This window comes from Sphaeramia orbicularis, chromosome 21, assembly GCF_902148855.1.
Source record: "Sphaeramia orbicularis chromosome 21, fSphaOr1.1, whole genome shotgun sequence".
Classification (NCBI taxonomy): domain Eukaryota; kingdom Metazoa; phylum Chordata; class Actinopteri; order Kurtiformes; family Apogonidae; genus Sphaeramia; species Sphaeramia orbicularis.
The window spans coordinates 55,478,932-55,496,332 of NC_043977.1; the positions used below are offsets into that span (position 1 = coordinate 55,478,932).

Sequence of the window (17,401 nt, forward strand, 5' to 3'; positions counted from 1 at the left end):
TGTATGTATGTACAGTATGTATGTACGCATGTATGTATGCACGCATGTATGTATGTATGTATGTATGTATGTATGTATGTATACATGTATGTATGTATGTATACATGTATGTATGTATGTATGTATGTATGTATGTATGTATGTATGTATGTATACATGTATGTATGTATGTATGTATGTATGTATGTATGTATACATGTATGTATGTATGTATGTGTCACAGTAGAGATTGAAATCCAGTAGGATTCCTAATCCTACTAGGACAGATTGAAATTTTAGTTTGTCCTAGGACAAACTGAAATCCTACAAGACATTAGGATCTGAAGATTGGAATTCCAATCTGTCCTAGGAGAATTTACAATCCTCCTAGGACAGATTGTAATTCTATTTGGAAGTGGGATCTGAAGATTGGAATTTCAGTCTGTCCTACGGCAAAAAATTTAAGAATTCTATAGAATATTAGATTCAAAGTCTGTGTAAATTCTGAATAAAATCATGGTTTGTAAGAATATTGTTGTTTCTTTTACTTTTAACCCTACCATCTAGACCAGGGGGCAGCAAAATGCCAATGCCAACTTTAACATCGTACATTTTCTGAATGGCTTGGCAACAATTAGATAATAATAAAATTGTATGTTGCCATGGCAACGGGTTGTTTACAGGTACGTTTTTCAAATTCTACCGATTTCTGAATACAAATGTGTCTCATTTACATACCAATGACAGTTACAAACGGCCATTGAATAAGGTTGGACCAGATAGGACGGCTGGCATCCTGGTTACAATGTGTATTGACCTAAGGGCCATATACTGGATCTAAGATATGAAAATAATTCAGCTGGAATGGTGATGGCGAAATCGTAGGACAGACTGAAATTCCAAAATTCCAATCTTCAGATCCCACTTCCAAATAGAATTACAATCTGTCCTAGTAGGATTGTAAATTCTCCTAGGACAGATTGGAATTCCAATCTTCAGATCCTAATGTCTTGTAGGATTTCAGTTTGTCCTAGGACAAACTAAAATTACTATCTGTCCTAGTAGGATTAGGAATCCTACTGGATTTCAGTCTCTACTGTGACATATGCATGTATGTATGTATGTATGTATGTATGTATGTATGTATGTATGTATTGTTTTTAATCTATCATTTTGACATTGCATGGAATCTTATTTTGTGCTATCTTATCTTATCTTATCTTATCTTATCTTATCTTATCTTATCTTATGTATATGATATAATTAAAATGAATGAAATATATTTCAGGTGAAACCTGGTGTGCAGACATGAGGTTTGAACACCTTTTCCTGTTTCTCTGCAGGTGTCTTTGATTCTTTTTGTGTCATATCTCAGAGCTGAACACAGCTGCTATTGACAGGAGGAGGTGTGGTTGGATTCAAGAACATGTCATAACTGTCAGAAATCAAATGCACTCTTCTGTGTTTAGAAACAGGATGGGATTTGCCTTGAAAGAAAATAGCTTTATTCAAAACACTTCATGTTCATAAATCAAGGTAATGCTTCCTGTAACTTGTAGTAAATGTGATTTCCTAGACTAACAGGGGAATCTAATGGTAACTAAACGTCAGCTTATTGCTTGGTTTTACATGTTCAGTGCATGATGGAGTGTCTACTGCATATTGTTTCTGATCACAGACATACTGAAAAACCACTGTTTTTGTTGTTCATTCAACAGACAGCTCAACTGTAGTTAATAATGCAAATATTTGATGACATTTTTCTTTGTGAGTTAGCATTTTGTATTAGTTCATGACTTCACACGTCCAGATGCAAAAATATAAATATATTAAAAGTTGCACATACTTGTGAGTTTACAGGAAGTTTGTGCTGGCGGTCATAGACATTTGTTGGTGTTAGTTTCTAAACTAATAACAGCTTTGGTTGACTACATCAGTGATAGCAGTCCGTAAACTCACTTCAGATACTCAAACTCACATTTTTTCCTGTGAAAATAATACAGTTTTTCATGAAAAGTTACTTTCATGAGAATGCCAATAAACAGCCTTTTTAAACTGTTTTCATCAGGTGTGTATTGTGTATAGGGGACATGTAGTGCAAGAGACTTCAAATGAACTTTGATTTCACTGGGACATAAATAAGAGCAAATGCCAAAGATGTGACACAGTAAGTGTCATTTTTTGTTGCTTGTAATAGTCCCGTAGAGGGGCACATATCAATACCTGTCAGGTACGTGATCCAATTTGTAAGTGGATGTTCATGTGGAGACTGATGAGGCTGGTTCACTCCCCTTGGCTTGCATTGATTATGGATGTGTGAATTAGAGTGTGTGGGTGCTGGCTGGGTTTTGTAGTCAGTAATATGTGTATGTGTGTGTGTGTGTGTGTGTGTGTGTGTGTGTGCTATAGATTTGGCATGTACCATAAACCTGAGAGGAAACAAGCGAGCTCGCCTTTCTTAAACCTCTGCTCGATTAAAGAGAATGAAAAATCTATGAATGCTCATTAGACGAGTTTACAAGTCACTAATGAACTGATATTTAAAACTTCACTTGCCTTATCTCCGTCTCTCGCTCTCTCTTTTCCTCTTTCTGTCTGTTTTTTTCCGGTCTTTGGCTGCCCTCCACCATCGGGGCTGCTGGGTTGCCAATATTGCTCTGTATCAGCAAACTGTCAGCCAGGAAAGTACACACATGCATAGAGAATCCAGCCTGCATATTCCACCCTTCCATCAAAGTGGACCGACTCATTCCAGATCCCCGACCTTAATTTGACTCATGTACTATATAAGTTTATCATGACTTATTTATTTATTTATTTTATACTTTTTTTTTTTAACAGGTTTTACATTTTTTAACAAGCAGACAGTAACACAAAAAAGTAAAGACATACAAAACAAGAGACGTCAATAAGCACAGATAGGGCAGTATCAAAACTTAACCCTTTCATGCATGAATTATGAGAACCTTAGTTGACTTTTTGGGTTTTTTTTTGAGTGTTTTTATTCCTCCTTAGGCATGAAAAAAAAACAATACAACTGAGTTGTGTTTTTTTTTTTTTTTTTCAAGGATTTACAAAAATGTCCATGCAACACTATGCATTATATTCTTGAAGCAAAGAAACAAGTATTTAAAACCCAATATCAGAAAATAATGAAATAGACATGTTTAATGCTGCTAATCTGATGTTTTCTCACATTTTAACATATTCTAATACTAGTTATTACTCACTTCATGGAGATAATATGCAAAAAAAAAGCTTTAAAAAAAAACAACAACAACTGTAAATTACAGTCTAACAATTAATTGATTGACACTCAAACATGTTAGTGCAGATCAGGTTTATCAAGAACAGCAAAGTTACAGTAATGGTATGAATGCCAGTGTTTGGGATGATGCATAAGCGTCCACAGTGTTGGCTGATATGAAACTAAAACAAGAAAATATAAAAATATAATATACATATAAAATATACATAAAATAAAGTATACAAGAGAACAGCTGTAGAATAACTGTCCACTGGAGTAACCATTATGCATGAAAGGGTTAAAATACTACAATAAAGAATGAGCCAATGAGTCACAGTGTTCTCCCATCATAATCAGAGGGGTGAGTTAGTTTGGGTATTATCCTGTTTCAGTCCAGTTCAGATGATTCACATATATTCTCATGTTGCATCAGATCATGTCCCGTACACCTGCTGACAGAATTACATCCATCATTTTCATCAACATTTGTGCACATTTTCTTGGAATGCATATTTACACTGTTGTTGATACTAAAACACACAGATGTTGACATATATGTGTATTTATCATGAGAAAAACAAGGTGTTGTCCTTATTGGGGCATCACATCTTCTGGGACAGATGTCCATTTAAGCCAATAATTAGTCAATTTGTCCAAATTATGGTTCAAGGAGAAAGTTAGTTTTTCCATATTATATATTTCTTTAATAATTCCAATCCATTCCTTCTTTGTTGGGGGTTCTCCGCTCAGCCATTTTGTTGTTATGGCTTTTTTACAGGCTTCCATCATTATATTAATCAGGTATTTGTCTGCAGAATTGACTGTGGGTGGTAGATTTCCAAGATAAAGTGTGCAGAAATCATGTTTAATCTCAAACCCCATTATTGTGGTAATCATTTTCATCGTTTCAATCCAGTAAGGTCTAATTCTTGGACAATCCCAGAATAAATAATGATTGATTGATTGATTGATTGATTTAGAATATGCAAAGAAACAAAATAAAAACATAACGAAGTAATCTGCAAAAGGAGTAGGAAGAAGTCTAAATTTATTTAATCCAACCTCTCAGTGCTTTTACACCTTTATCACTAACTTAATACAAGAATCAAACAACACAATTTTCCTAATTTTAGCATCAAACCACAACAAATACATAATGCAGTAACTGAATTATACACAACAATATGTTCATGTCAGTACAGTCAGACTCAACAATTCAACCATTTTCTTCAGTAATTCCAGCAGATTTATCAGTACAACATCATCCATAAACAAACAGGCCTCATTGTCATTATTAAATACTGGACCTCTCAAGAATCAATTCTTTATATCTATTTTTTAACTGAATTATGTTTGATATTTGTTTTATCTCCACACACAGTTTGTTACACAGTTTTACTCCACAGGTGGTGATACAGAAACTTTTTAACGTAGTGCGTACTTTACAAAACTTTAAATTAAATTTCCCCCATAAATCATAGCCTCCCTCTCTTTCACAAAACATTTCTTGAATATTGCCTGGCAGTAAGTTATTCTTTGCTTTATACATTATTTGAATAAATTATTTGAACTTAAAGGAATTCTTTCACTTGTGTCTATAATTATGCACATGTAGGGATGTAACTATTACCGGTATAACAATAAACTGCAGTAAAATTGCCAATGGTTAGTGTTACCGTTTAAATTCTAATTATCGTGATAACCATGTTTGATTACAGCACTTTTCCGGAGAAAACGCCTATGTAAAGATATGCTTTTATGTTTAATATTTGAGTTTAGTTTTAATTTATTACAATTTTAATTGTATATACCTAATATTTGGAACCAATATTTACTTTTAAAATCTTTGAAAAGGTTCGTTAAGCATCTGTGTGTTATTTATACAATAATGTACATACATTTTTCAAATCGGATAATATATACATATATATATATATATATATACATATATATATATATATATATATATATATATATATATATATTGTGTGTGTTTTCTGGACTTTTATGTTGATATAGTAGGTTAAAGTGAAAAAATAATAGGCAGATGATATAAATCAAATTGTGCTGAAAAAAAAGATACCAGACATGGGTATAGTAAACATTTGTTTATATAGTATATAAAGGCAAAATTAAAAGAAGTGGAAAAACAGCCAAAATAGGCTCAGACCACTAAGGGTTAATATGTGAACGTTTCTGCCAAGAAAAGGTACATTGTGCCACTTACTTTATTTGTTTTTGGGTTTTTTTTTTGTTTTTTTTTCAAAATACAACTTGGTTAAATTATTTCAGTGTGTGTATTAGTACTTTTTGAACATTTTGAGCACAATTTCAACAATACCACGATAATAATGAAAACTGTGATAATTTTGGTCACAATAACAGTGATAAGAAATTTTCATATGATTACATTCCCATGTGGCAATAAGTTATTCTTTGCTTTATACATTATTTGAATGAATTATTTGAACTTGAAGGAAGTCTTTCACTTGTGTGTATAATTATGCACATGGTAGCTGTTCCAGCCCATATGGCCTCAGTCTTGTTGTCCTCATTGAAAATCACCTCACCATTTTAAGCACCGTGTGATAAAAAAGGCCAATTCAGCCATGAGTCAATATCTGGTCTTTCATGCTATTCATAGCTCCATGGGTGAAAGCTGCGTCAGGTAGATTGCCCTCAGACCATAACCACTCCAGTTGCAGTGCAGGAAATATTACCTCAGTAATCTGTAGCAAGAGGCATTTCAGCAGGAAATAGCTCCCCGTGCTTGGCTGTATATACGGCTGGGCTGAGTCGAGCTCATAATTCAATGTGGTCGTTGGCACTTTTCCTCCACTGTCTGCCGGGGCAGTGCACTGGTTAAATGACAGTGAAAGCCACAATGGCACTTGGACTATTGCTTTACGACTGGCACAGACCCTGAGGCGCTGTGACTGCGGTGCTAAGTGAGAACGCTGCTGCCAATCATTCTGTATTAATCTTTCCGTGATCAGGGGAGACGGCAGACATGATGGGGATAACGTGAGCCGTGGAGGAGCTGGGGAGTGGAGCCAGCTGGTGCATCGCTACCTGAAATGAACAGTGTCTCACACACGCACACACACACACACACACACACACACAGTCAAATACACACAGACGCAGATGGCTGGCCTTTTGTGGACTGTCTGGGACCATGCAGGTACATGCAGGCACAGAACACCATGATCCAACTGAAACCAAGACAAAAATATATTTAAAGCATTAAACGACTGACAATACAAGGCCCTTAAAAGAGGTCAACTAATGCCGCGTTTCCACTATGTGGTATCGGCTCGGCTCGACTTGGGCACCAGGTCCTATTCCTGGAGACCATTTCCATTACAGGATACTACCCACTTTACAGTACCCGGTCGTCATAGCGATGCGGTGCGTTACTTCCGTGTCATCTGCTCAGAGTTGCTGATAAACTCGCTCGTTGCGTGTTGTCTCCGCATCATGTTTCCGCATCTGTTTTTTTGTAAAACACAGACAACTCTCTGACCAATCAGTGGTCTGCAGTGTTTACACCTCATGTTTTAGTATCTGGTCCCCAGTCCTGGAACCTCGGCGGGGGTGATACCAAAAAACTAGTACCAGGTACCAGATTCCAGGTCCTTTTTTGTAATGGAAACACAAAAAGGCTGAGTCAAGTCGAGCCGATGCCATGTAGTGGAAACGCAGTATAAGTGTAATAACAAGCGTTAACTCAAACAACAGACCTGACCAAATAATAAAAATTTAAAAAACGGGTTACAACTGGAGCTGCAGCTACTGATTATTTCTGTAATTGATCAATCTATCTCTTATTTTCTTCGATTCACTTCAGGTAAGGCAAGGCAAGGCGGGTTTATTTATATAGAACATTTCATGTACAAGACAATTCAAAGTGCTCTATGTAAAACATTAAAAGCATTACAGCAGAAGCAATAAAAAGTATAGGCATGAGAAAAATAAACAAACAAAAAAACAAAAAAAACAAAAATCAGATAAATAGATAAAACAGATAAACCAGTGGTTCCCAAACTTTTTTGGCTCCTGACTCCACAAATTTCTGGCGACCCCAGACATTCAAAACAGAGACTTTTTTTTTTTTTTTTTTGCTAAAATTAATTTATTTTTGACCATGTAATAGTTTGCTATACTATATTGCAAATAAATGTTAATTTTAGAGGACATTTAGTCTATATAATGTATATTATTATGGATGGAGGCAGTAAAGCCAGGTGTAGATTACTGCACAAAGGGAGAATTTGATTTTCCTTGGTCAGGATATGTACAGTCAGTCCAGCTTGGATTTACAAGGCTGACAATTAATACTGACCCTTTAGTGGACCTCTTTTGGGCTGTGGGCCATATGTTTGACACCCTTGACTTAGAGGAACAGAATAATAATAATAATAATAATAATAATAATAATAATAATAATAATAATAATAATAATAATAATAAACACCTGAATGCAATAGACTAAAGCTATGTAACCTTAGTTTTGGGGTCACTTTCACATGACACCAAGGTTATTATCATTAACGAAAACTAACAAAATGATGAAAACTAGAACTGAAAAAACATTTTCGTTAACTGACATAAATAAAAACTATAATTAAAAGAAAAAACGATAACTAACTGAAACTGTATTGTGTGCTTACAAAACTAACTAAAACGTATAAACATTATGGATAAAATTCCCGTAGTTTTTGTCTTTGTCAATGTCGGATTGATATGAAAGCGATTTATTTTGCTCAAGCAATTTTAGCTAGCGGCACTGTACGGAACTTCACAATCTGCCACTTCTCGTCTTCTGGTCCCCACTCTACCTGGAAACATGGAGACTAAAGTTGGGAGAAAGCAGCAGAGTCCTGTCTGGGATTTATTTGAATATGACGACAGAGAAGAAGAGAAAAGATATGACAAAACTAAAATTAATACTAAAAATAAAAATAAAACTAAGCATTTAGAAAAAAAATGAAAACTAATAAAAATGAACAAACCTGCTCTAAAAACTAATTAAAACTAACTGAATTTGAGAAAATAAAGTCAAAACTAAATAAAACTAAACTATAATGAAAAATCCAAAACTATTATAACCTTGCATGACACAAATTTAAAAAATCCAAGAGGACAATGACACCGTGTATAGGCAAAAAAAAAAAAAAAAAAACCTGCTCCACAAACACCTTAGATGAAGTGTGTTTTCAAAGCAGATGACCTCATCTATACTTAAAATACACACCATCATCACCACAACACATGCTTCTAAAGTCTAAATAAAGGGGGTGAGTATTTACTGATGTTTGCCAGGGGCTATTTTTTCCACTGTGGATTTGTGTGTGTTCCTCATTTCTGTGTAAACCTCATCTCCTCATCTTAGTCATATGATCATATGACAGCTCAGACACAAAGCGGCGGAAACCAACGTCAGTAGTATCTTCACTGCACTAAGAAAACAGCGCAGACTGTGATCCGCCCAATCGGCATCCTACGTAAACTACGCAAGAGGAAGTAGTGACTCGCCTTCTAGTGCGTTGGCGTAAACCTGTCGCGAGGCTTTTTTCTTTTTTTTTTTTTTTTGGTACCGAGCGGAGAGGAGATGCACACGGCACTCGAGTGAGGTAACTCCATAAAAAAAACCCATTTGTTATCATTCACTCCCACAACATGGACCCGGGAAGCGTTTGCCACAACGTATAGACACCGTGAACCACTGCAGAGATCATTTATGAGCAAATTTTTCAACAGAATGTGTTATCGTTGTTCTTTGGAGGCTGTGAGCTAATTTCCTGTGTGTCGTCTGCTAGCTAACGTTAGCTTGCTTGAATTGTTGCCATCATTCCTGAGCTAGCATTAGCATGTCTGAAACAAAACAATAGAGTTGGTCGGCATTCGGGCTTCTTTTAACCGGAGTTGTCCTGGGCTTGGTTTGGCTTGTATCAGAGGGTGATGAGATTGTGTGTTTGTGGTTTCATGGTGGAATCGTTTTAATTGCTGTTTTTATCCTGGACGTTTCAGTGACTAGGGAAGCCGTGTGCTCAGTGCGGCATTACGGACACCACGTGTGGAGTCTGTGCTGTGAACAGGGGCAGTGAAGTGGAGGCACTAAGGATGGCCCACTGTGGATGATTTAACTGGTTGAGGCGGTAACAGTATGGAAAGATTCCGGTCAGAGAATCAGAGTCCAGAGGAGGTGTCTTTAAGGAGCTTTATTGAGGAGGTTGACATTGAGAGTGTGACATATAATGTGTGATGACCTGTGTGTGTGTGGTCTGAAACAATGAAAGAAAATAATGAGTACCTAGACTCAAATAGTTTACATATCGCTTACATAGATTGCATCAGGTTATCACATGCACCACACATACATTAATTGGAAAAAAAAAAGGCACTACACAGGACTGATTAGGAGTAAATATCAAATCCAAACACGTTTTGTAACTTAAATGGACTTAATTGGCTAACAGGAAATGAGGGAGGTTCATTGATATCAATTTAGCATCAGAACACAAAATATATAAACACAAATTGCACCTACAGAACAACTAAAGGTTACACTTAATGTTCATTGACGCACGGACACACAATTGGGAATATAGGATTCAGTCCTTAATTGGTCATAAGCGCTGCTTCTCGTGCTGCCATGCTCTCTGCTCTGAGGTAATGCCACACGGTAGCATGACAATAATGAAACCTAACACCAGGGGGAGCACTACTCAGCTTGGCTTTCTAACAAGGAGTGTTAGTGAGTGGGGTGCATACTGAAGAAAAGCTAATGTATGGATATTTGCTGGGTTGCTTTTTCTACATGTATGATCAATATAGATTATATAGACCACGGGTGTCAAACATGCGGCCCGGGGGCCAAATCCGGCCCTTGGGATGAATTTGTGAAATGCAGAAATTACACTAAAATATTAACAGTCCTTTTAGTTCAGGTTCCACATTGATATATTGATACAAAAGTAATTGGTAGATGCAGCTCTAGTCTAAACTTCTCCATTTTATGCAATGCACATTGGCTTTTACTTTTCAGACTAACTACAATGGGCTACACATCTAAGGTTTGGAATGCAGTAGTTTATAAATAAATATAGATGAGTTTCAGTGTTTACTAACAACAGTGATGCGCGCGCAACTCGGAGGCAAAAACACCAGTTCCAGCTCCAGCCGGCTCACATCAGCCGTGTACACCTCCGGGCTCTCCCCCGGAACTCGTGAATGAGCGAATATGTTAGCTCTAAAACTGTCCATTAACTGTTTCTGTCCAAAAGCTGATCCCATCTTCTCTTTCACAGCCGCATAATTTGAATTGACCATATCGGAAAGGCTGTCCCGTTGTAGAAAAGCAGACTCGCACAGACGGGTGGGCAGCAGAGGTTGCGCTAGACATTTTTATTGACCGTCATTTTGACGGACAGGGTCGTAAAAATTCCATCATAACATTATTTTTTGATGATAATGAGATATATTTAGTAGTATTTAATGTTCAAAAACATCTCAATGATGCAGCAGCTGTAGTTGCAGCTGGCTGATAAACCAACGTGATATCACTGCTCGCATAATTATATACGCCACTTTTAATTGGTGTGTTATCTGTAGACATTATAAGCTTTCCTTGTGTTTGCTCACGCAGTGTCAATCCCATGCACTGAGGGTTAGGGTTCAGGTTCTGTGAACCAGAGATCTGGGCACAAATTGACATGCCATAACACATGGAAGGTAGAAAATGCGTACATATAGCACACCAAATGCCATCAGAACTGGCATATAACTTGCTTGTCCGTTATCCTTCACCACATCAGTCCCTCTTTTTTCACCACGTTTATCAGTGCCATCACATTTACTGGGCTTTAAAAGAACTAAGGAGACTCAGCTGTCTGCACAGTTTGCGCTAGCAAAGTAGCATCTAATTTTGGCTAAAATCAGCAAAACAACAATTACCCTTAGTATTTTAATCTGTCAAAATGACGGACGGCCTTCAGAATTTTCTGTCATTTAGAAAAAAAAAATCTGTCAATGGCGGAATATTTCCGGTTAACGCAACCTCTGTATGGTAGATCTCAAGTACTTACCAGATCTTAAGTGTACACTGCACAGACCAGCATTCCGAAGTTCCTCCTCAGACCAGTTCTCACGTCTTACTGCCTACAACCATAACTTTTGCCGATTTTTCTGGAAGGGATGTTTGGCAGCAGGAATTCTGTGGAAGTTTAAATCCTTCTGTGTGTTCTTTCTGTTCTGACAACCCATGGCACAGCAAGACGACAGCATTATTCACACTTGCAGTCAGTGTTTTGCTACGAACTCGGTGTGCTTTCTGCCTCCAAGGTGCGTGAGCAGCATACGTCCTACGTCATCATGAAACTGATTTATAGAAATAAAAAGAAATCCTCAGTAGTTAACTTGTACACTGATGAAAATAAAGTGTTAAAATATGTCTAAATTTGTAACTTAAATTTATACGCTACAAACGCATTATAGACATTTGGCCACTGGTTTCATTTATTTCTTTGCACACTTGCTGTCAATAAACAAACCAAATTCATAACTTAAAAAAATTACAAGTAACATAACGAGCTATAATAGTGCTAAGAGTATTATTTACAACATTTACATGTGTTAAAAAATAACGAATATGTATCAGGGTGTTATCATTGACTCCAAATAGGTGATGAAGTGGGTCAATAGACAGGATTCCACTTAGACTAGACCACAGGTGTCAAACATGCGGCCCGGGGGCCAAATCCAGCCCTCCAAAAGGTCCAGTCCGGCCCTTGGGATAAATTTGTGAATGCAAAAATTACACTAAAATATTAACAATCCTTTTAGTTCAGGTTCCACATTGATATATTGATACAAAAGTAATTGGTAGTTGCAGCTCTAGTCTAAACTTTTCCATTTTATGCAATGCACATTGACTTTTACTTTTCAGACTAACTACAATGTGCTACACATCTAAGGTTTGGAATGCAGTAGTTTATAAATAAATATAGAAATAAGAAAAAGAAATCCCCAGTAGTTAACTTGTACACTGATGAAAACAAAGTGTTAAAATATGTCTAAATTTATAACTTAATTTTCTACGCTATGAGCGCATCATAGACATTTGGCCACTGGTTTCATTTATTTCTTTGCACACTTACTGTTAATAAACAAACCAAATTCATAAATTAGAAAAATTACAAGTAATATAACGAGCTATAATAGTGCTAAAAGAGTATTATTTACAGCATTTACATTTACATGTATTTAAAAATAACAAATATGTATCAGGGCGTTATCATTGACTTGGAATAGGTGATGAAGTGGGACAATAGACAGGATTCCACTTACACTAGACCACAGGTGTCAAACATGCATCCCGGGGGCCAAATCCAGCCCTCCAGAGGGTCCAGTCCAGTCCTTGGGATGAATTTGTGAAATGCAAAAATTAAACTAAAATACCAACAATCCTTTTAGTTCAGTTCCACATTCAGAACAATTCAATCTCAAACAAGCAGGACCAGTAAAATACTATCATGATAACAAATAATGACAACGTTCATCGTTTACACATGTACTTTATAACTTAAAGATCACAGTGGATCTACAAATACATAAAACATTTAGTTGCCGGCAGAATATTGTTAAAATTGCATTTACTTCTCTTAAGACATTTCAGGTTGTTCATATTTGTTCAGATTATTCACATTTTTTTTGTGAAATTATCCTTTGTTTTAGTGTAAACACATGAAAATATTTACATTTACAAAGAGAACAATTTGGAGTTGTCATTATTTATGTTATCATGATAGTATTTTACTGGTCCTGCTCATTTGAGATTGAATTGGGCTGAATGTGGAACCTGAACTAAAAGGATTGTTAATATCTTAGTGTAATTTTTGCTTTTCACAAATTCATCCTAAGGGCCAGACTGGACCCTTTGGAGGGCTGGATTTGGCCCCCGGGACGTATTTGTTTGACACCTGTGGTCTAGTGTAAGTGGAATCCTGTTTATTGACCCACTTCATTACCTATTCAAAGTCAATGATAACGCCCTGATACATATTTGTTAATTTTAAATACACGTAAATGTAAATGCTGTAAATAATTTTTCAGCACTATTATAGCTCGTTGTGTTACTTGTAATTTTTTTTTTTTTTTTTTTTTTTACGAATTTGGTTTGTTTTATAACAATAAGTGTGCAAAAAAAAAAAAAAATGAAACCAGTGGCAAAATGTCTATGATGCGTTCATAGCGTATTAAATTTAAGTTACAAATTTAGATGTATTCAAACACTTTATTTTCATCAGTGTACAAGTTAACTATGGGGGATTTCTTTTTCTTATTTCTCTATTTATTTATAAATTACTGCATTCCAAACCTTAGATGTGTAGCACATTGTAGTTAGTCTGAAAAGTAAAAGTCAATGTGCAGTACATAACTTGAAAAAGTTTAGACTAGAGCTGCCACTACCAATTACTTCTCTATCAATCTATCAACTATTCTCTTTGAATAGATGAAAAGAAAAGAAAAAAAACACGTGAAAATGACATTACATTTGTTTTTTATTCAGAATTGGCTGAAACAACCACAAAAAGTGTAAAAGTAAAAGAACATATAACTAGAAAAGCACTTGGAGAGTGCAGACCTCCGCCAAGGCAAATCAGCCCCCCGTCCCCAATCACCACCAAAATGCAAAATGTAATCATTTGTTTCTTGTGCCAGTATCAACATTTCCTGAAAATTTCATCCAAATCCGTCCATAACTTTTTGAGTTATCTTGCTAACAGACATACAAACAACCCCCGACCCAATCACCACCAAAAGTTAATCAGTTGTTCCTTGTGCCAGTATCAGCATTTCCTGAAAATTTCATCCAAATCCATCCATAACTGTTTGAATTATCTTGCTAACAGACAAACACAAAAAATCCACCCCAGTGTATAAAAATATATAGATCTACAGAAATAAAATATGTAGTCTAATCTACAGACAATATGTGCACTGCAGTCTTCCACACGTGTATGTATCTTACAGCTTCAGATGGAACTAGCACAGCTTTGTGTTGATCTTGGTGTCAATAAGCGTCCATGTGAAACAACAGCAGAACCAATGTTTAGCAGCAGCGAAATTAAGGAAATGAAGCTTTGATTCTGGAAAATCAGCTGAAAATGGTGTTACAACACTGTCCAGTTCTCCAGAAAGAGGAACTGAAATCTGATAGGAACTCAGTGGTAGAATTTATTTCTAAAACAATTTTTGTGACTTGAAGACTCACATTCTAGTGGTACTTTGTTTTGTCTCGTTATTGTGAGTTTCACATACACACCTTTGCCAGTGTTATTACCTCCGCCTGAAGGTATTGTGATCGCTTTGCTTTGTGTGTTTGCGTGCATGCGTGCGTGTTTGTTTGTTTGTTACCAAGATAACTCAAAAAGTTATGGATGGATTCTCATGAAATTTTCAGTAAATGTTGATACTGGCACAAGGAAGAATTGATTAAATTTTGGTGGCGATCGGGGAGGGGCACGGGGCGGTCACAGGGGCCCACTGATCTGCCTTGGCGGAGGTCTGCGCTCTCCGAGTGCGTTTCTTGTTTATTGATCTTGCTTAGATTGTATAGATTGACATAACTGTTCTTTAATCATGTGTCATAATGAGTCTGTAGACAGGAAAAAAATTCAAAGTCTTATTTCAAAGGCGATTTTTTTTTTTTTTTTTGGCCCAGAGTATGTCCTTATAAAATAGTACTCTTCCTGCTACACAATAGAAATCCACTTGACAAGCAAGACCGATGAATTCAAATGTTATTTGTCACTTTCCTCTTTACAAGTGAACTAGAATTTATGTCATGTTAGAGAAATGACTGAATCAGTTCTCAAATGAGTACCGTTTAACTGTCTACTGGTTTGGAACAACTTTTATAAACGTGATAGAATTTTAATTTCTGTAAAACAACGTAGACAGCACAGACTCAGTGTAGTGTAGAGAGAACAATGGATTACTCAGCTGGGTTAATAAGAAAGCTGTTATCTCATATTAGCAGTCACAAGAGTTGGTTTCAAAGTTTGATTAATCACCAACTCATGTGCTGCTGGTTCATGTTAAGTTTTTACAAAAAAGAAAAGATTTTGGAAAGGTCATGTTTTGTCAGCATTTAATGAAGCTAAAGGATATTGTGATCAGGAAACACCTGACCCACAATACTCTGCTTCTCTCAGGCGCTGGTGGTTTAGTGGGGCTTAACTGTTGTGGATGGAAACACATTAATGCAGCACATTTACAGTGTGAATTATGAGACAGTCAACAAACATAAATCAAAAAAAATGAAAAAAGAAAAGCCATGAGAGAACATTGTCCTTTTGTTGCTTATGGGCTGGTGTTACATTAACGGGTGGGTCTTGGTAACATGGTATTAGCCATCTGCTATCGTTAATCCCAATTAAAATATTGACGTATTATTTCTGTGTTGTATGTCTTGAGTAGGGCTGCTAATGACTATTTCAATAGTTGACTACTTATTGACAAATGTAACAACAAGTTGACTAGTCAGATCGTCAACTGCAAAAAACTGAAAACAAACTGGCTCTCATTTATATTCAGTGCAGCAATAAAATACATTTTCTTTCCTTTAACAAGAACATTTAGTGCGCAACAATTGAAGACCCTGGTGCAAAAAGTACTGAAGTCACATTTTTGTACAATTCAAGTTGAACATATAAACATGTTGTATTTGTTTAGCTAAGTCCACCCTATAAATATTTTTAACAGACTTTTTTTGTGACTTCAATACTGTTAGCACTAGAGTCTTCAATTAGAATGCATAACAAAATTTGTTAAATGAATATTCATTTAATTATTCTACAAATATTGCAACGACAATAAAATATTCTTTCCGTAAACAAATGTGCATAACAATTACAGTAACTAACAAAGTTTGTTAAACAACTGAATACCCAAGCGCTCCAATGAGCAATAAAATATGCATTTTTCCTGAAACAAAAGTCCATGACATCACTAATGACCTGTTAATGAATAATTTAGTTGTGTGTTATTTGTCAACTAGTCGACTAAATATTCCAGCCCTAGCCAATAGCATATCCTCTTGTTCTCACATGGCCAATCCAGGGCCACAGAAGACACGACAATATATGTATTGAAACTGGGTATTACATACTGACTCTGTACATGACAGTTAAATAATATTGGTGGAATTGGCCTTTAAGTTTTAATTTGCATTACCAGAGCTGTTCCAACTGTTCCATGCTATTGCTGCTTTCTGATTACAGCTGCAGAGCAGAGTTTAGGGAGCTAATGCTGAGCTTTCAATTGGCTCTTTGTGATGTAAATGGTTTATACTTTAACATGAATAAATGTGCGTTGTACATTGGGGGATATTTATTTGTAATGGAGTATACAGCCCCCACAGCTTAAGAGACTCCTATCCCAAGATGCAGTGCAGTTGTGTGACCGAGACTCAGTGCAGAGCTGAAAGAGCAGCCAGCACAGGATCAGCAGACACTGTGAACAGGGGCTGGAGAATCCATCTGCTCTGTGGAGTACACTGCCCCTGCCCCGCCCCCCCCCCGTCTACGTCCCACTCCACAGTCTCCACTTCTGTTGTTCAAATGGAGTTCTGTATCCGCTATGTTTGCTCAAAATCCCAAACAGGCTTATGTTATATAGACAAAAAATACAAAATGAAACTTTGGTCCTCAAAAAGAAGAATTTGAACAGATGGTTATGCACAACAGTGTTGGTCACTGATCTGCTTGGAGTTGAAGTTCCAGCTGGATGCTGTGCAGCTGAAGTCCTAGATTTACGTATTGTTTTAGTTCAGCTAAGGGCTAGACTGAGAAGGGTTCAGAGTTATGAAAAAAAGGTAGAAAAATGGACAAGTCATAAATGAAACAAAAGTTTTGGGACAGTGACAGAATTAAATTTTTGGGGATGGAAACACCTTTTGTAGTTTTAGATCAAAACTGATCACCTGTTAGATTAGTACAGGGGTGTCACTCAGTAAAATTTTCGCTTTTATATAAAGAGAACATGAAATAAAAAAAAAAAAAAAGTTATAATAATTCTCAAATACTCTACACAGAGTTGTAAAGGTAAAATATTTCAGTCAAATAAATGACTTTTGGAGCAGTAAAATTAATCAGTTCTAAGCTTTTT

General features: G+C 36.2%; 1 protein-coding gene across 1 annotated transcript in view; it reads left to right on the top strand.

Annotated features, from left to right (window-relative positions):
• Positions 1-8,814: 8,814 nt before the first annotated feature.
• Positions 8,815-17,401, top strand: part of slc39a10 (solute carrier family 39 member 10) — a 64,526-nt gene continuing 55,939 nt past the window's right edge. The window contains exon 1 of the mRNA XM_030125577.1: positions 8,815-8,862. The gene's annotated coding sequence lies outside the window, so the exon portion shown is untranslated. The remainder of the gene's footprint in view (positions 8,863-17,401) is intronic.